This window comes from Poeciliopsis prolifica, unplaced genomic scaffold (assembly GCF_027474105.1).
Source record: "Poeciliopsis prolifica strain line A6 unplaced genomic scaffold, Auburn_PproV2 SCAFFOLD078, whole genome shotgun sequence".
Taxonomy (NCBI): Eukaryota; Metazoa; Chordata; class Actinopteri; order Cyprinodontiformes; family Poeciliidae; genus Poeciliopsis; species Poeciliopsis prolifica.
Window position 1 is genome coordinate 890,827 of NW_026562453.1, and position 3,603 is coordinate 894,429.

The 3,603-nt window shown below is 40.7% G+C and overlaps 1 long non-coding RNA gene across 3 annotated transcripts in view; it reads right to left on the reverse strand.

Annotated features, from left to right (window-relative positions):
• The window catches only part of LOC129352616 (uncharacterized), a 68,490-nt gene that overhangs the window by 64,606 nt on the left and 281 nt on the right, over positions 1-3,603 (reverse strand). For all 3 annotated transcript variants that reach the window (XR_008604897.1, XR_008604895.1, XR_008604896.1), the window contains exons 2-3: positions 3,092-3,230; positions 2,569-2,688 (exon numbers count right to left, since the gene is read on the reverse strand). This is a non-coding gene — a long non-coding RNA (uncharacterized LOC129352616). The remainder of the gene's footprint in view (positions 1-2,568; positions 2,689-3,091; positions 3,231-3,603) is intronic.

The window sequence follows — 3,603 nt, forward strand, 5'->3', positions numbered from 1 at the left end:
AGGGAGGCGGAGAACACATTTTTATTTATTGCAAAATGTCACAAGCTATTACCGTATTGTCTCATTTGTTTGTCTTATCAACATTTAAATAGAAACATCACATGAAAGTTAAGTGAAGCTCTCAATCTGAACGCTGCTGCTTCTCTTTTCTCTTCAGAAAGTTTTATCAACAATGTCAAAGCATCTTTTCTTGTTGTGGAGGAGTTGAACGCGCGCCTCACTGTTACATTCAGGGGGATAAAGCCGTCAGCGCTGTGTCTCTCAGGGAGTGACAGCATGTCAAAACTTGGACGAGATAATTAATTGCAGCACTTCCCTGAGCTGCAGGCTCAGCTGGGACTTCACCAGTGCTTTGCCAGGAATCTCAGTTTCAGCCATGACAAAACAGGGAGACAAATTGAGCCACCTGCATGTCTGCGCAGCCTGACAACTCATCTCACTTGCAAATTCAAAGTGTTTTACACTCAGCACAAAGGAGTCCACGGAGGCAGGCCCGCGTCTCACCAGCTTTAAGGTTTGACGGGTCTTCATGCCGCTATGTGACATTTAAAAACAGAGGAGGCTGGGAAAGGGCCTGCACAGTTCTGATATGGTGATATGGTGTGGCTGAATGGATCGGAAAAGTTTTCCCAGCCAATTCAGCTTACATATCAAATTTGAATTTGTAATTTAAAGGGGCAACGTTCCATAAAATCAACTTTTTTGTTGTTTTTTATCAAGTGATAATGTTATTCCCTCATCAAAAACATACCTGGAGTGTTGCCTTGATTCTGTGAAGAATGTTTTACAAATACTTTAATGTCCCATGGCAACCTATCAGCTGTGCAAACTTCTGCTCCTTCAGACTAGCCAGCAGCAATTAGCAAGCACTTACAAGATTGAGGTCTGTAGGCGGACCAAAGTTAATTTTATTAGTCGATTATGTATTCACACCTCCCAAAACAAACCAGACTTTCCAGACAAACAAACTGGAGTTAGATTAAAGTGCCCTTTAGCAAGAGTTCTCCTACAAGTCCAGAAAATTCTGCATTACTTTGTTTTCTCGCTGTTTTACAGAAGAATCTAAATTAAATATGTTTTTAGGGCTTTGTTTTCAAACAACAGACAATTCAACATCTCTACTCTTCAATTTGAAGATCAGCTGATCGAAAGGCGTCAGACTGTAAGCGAAGATGGTGCAAGTGATTTAAGTTGTTTAACAAGCGGGCCGACAGGTTGCACAGACGTCAGCCTGCAGCTCTGACTCTTATCTGGTTGTTCGCATCGTCTGTGAAGCCACCAGTTCAAAGAGGAGCTGTGAATGGGGAACCAGTCTCTCCAACACACTGGCAGACTTTGCAAAGCTCAGCCCAAACGTGCAACTCTCTCCCCTCAAACCTGGGCTTGTTTAACTGCTGGCAGCCGCCGGCAGCAGTCAGATGTTTGCCAGCTGAGCTGAAGTGTGCCCACAGAGCACACACTGCAGCGACCAGAACCGCATGCCCTCACCTTGTCCACCTTGGCGCTTTTTGAGTTTGATGGGTGGGGGGAAAAAAAACCCTATCCCTCTGCAAATGAGAAGTCAAGTGCCAGACAGCATATTTATACATCTTAATTAGCAATAATGACTCCCAGCACCTGCCAGCGAGCTGGTGCCAGTGGTTACTGTGTTGTGTTGACTAGACTGTGTGTCTGTTGTTTGCCTGCTACTTACAGCACAATTACATTACAAATTGAAACTGTTAGCAGCAGCAAGAGTGCTCCTGAAATCCATCCCGAATTATAACTCGGCATGCTTCCGATTTATGAATAAGGAGGCGGAACAAGAGCTGGCTTCAAACTTTATCATAACCAGATTTTAAAGGGGATCTATTGTGCAAAATTTACATTCTGCATATTTTTGTTGCACTTCCGTTTGGGTCACAGCTGCTTCTAAAAATATAATCTATCATTTCTCATACATTTACTAAACATAGAAAAAAATACAAACAAAAAACACATCAACAAAGTATTAAAGAACTGATTATGCAAAATTAGCATTTTGTTTTTGTACTTCCATTTGGGCTTCTAAAAACAACTTCTAAAAGTGCTTAAAAAACACACACATCTAGAGGTTTTTTGCCAATAATATTTTTGATATCTGATAAAGGAATCGTTTCAGAAATCTCCTGAATGTAATGTCACAAAACGGCACTTAGCAAAACCAGTAAATTAAATCCGTTACCTAACAACCCCAGTAGAGTTTGGTCAGCTGGTTTTCTGCTCTATGTGCTTTACAACGGCTACTGGAAAAGACAACTGTTTTGTTGTGCGAGTGGCCAGCAGCTTATTTGGATTTAAGAGTGGCAAGATGTCCTAAAACAATTTATTCTTAAACAGAGCACACTAATATCTCATTATCTAGGATGTTGTTTTGTATATATATCTCATAGATATATATATTCAAGGAAGCATTATAGGTCACCTCTAATCAAACAACTGTGGCATTTTAAGGTTTATATACAATTTAATCTTTGGTTTAAATCACACCAGAATGAAGACAAAATCAGCACATCCCAAAACCATAAAAAACAACTCAGATTTCTTTACCGTGAAATAAGCTGTAGCCCTCCTCTCTGACGTCTGGATTTATGGCCTGGTAATTCCCCTCTGGAGTAATTTGGCTGGTACATCTGCAGCTTAGCAGCATTCCTGCAGAGCTCTCCTGCGCTGTGAAGTCAGGAGATGACTGATTGATTGATTGTATTACTCCAGTTTTAGCATGGCTTTTGCAAGCTATAGCAGTGATGTTTTAATATGGCCCGTTCGCTGAGCCGTCTGCATGCCTCTAGGTTGGCCTGCTGGGAACGCCGCAAATCACGGCTGGAAAGTAAACCTTTCAAACATAACATTCAGACAACTATACATGTAGACATATGTGTGTGTGTTAGTACATCTAAAAACATTAGAATACTGCATAAATATGCAATATTTCTTGCCAGTCACCTTTAGCATTTTTTATGAGTATGGCTTTCAAGTAAACCCAAAAAGTCTCAGAAATTTAGACCAGCCAAAACTGACGTTTTAAGCACAAATGTCTGGCATCTGAAAAGTCTGTACATTTCCATGTTACCTGGTTGGGCTCCTCTTGCATCAGTACACCGAGACCTGTGGTTCTGCGTGGCTGTAATGAAAGGCCAGGAAGCTTTGATAGCTGCCTTCTTGGGTCTGGATCGCTCATCTTCATCTAGTCAACAGCTCAGAGCTTTTCTCTGGGGTGAAAGGTCAGGAGAGTTCGCTGAACATGAGCGCCAGGGTCATTGAACCAGCTTTTGGAAAATAAAATCAGCATCTCCATAAAGTTTGTCAGTAGTTGGAAGCAAGACGTTTACTGCGGACTTCAGGAAGCCCAGCGAACCAGAACAAGCAGATAACATGTAGAACCAACAATCACTGACTGTGGAAACTTCACACGCGACCTCAAGAAATGCTAAATAAATAATATTTAGCTTGCTAACTATTTAATTTGCATACCTGCTAACTAGATTTTTTTACAAGCTAAAGCTAAGTTAAATATTGAACTTTTAAAATAAACAATTTTCAAACTAAATATTTATTTTCCAAACTAAATATTTACCTTGATAA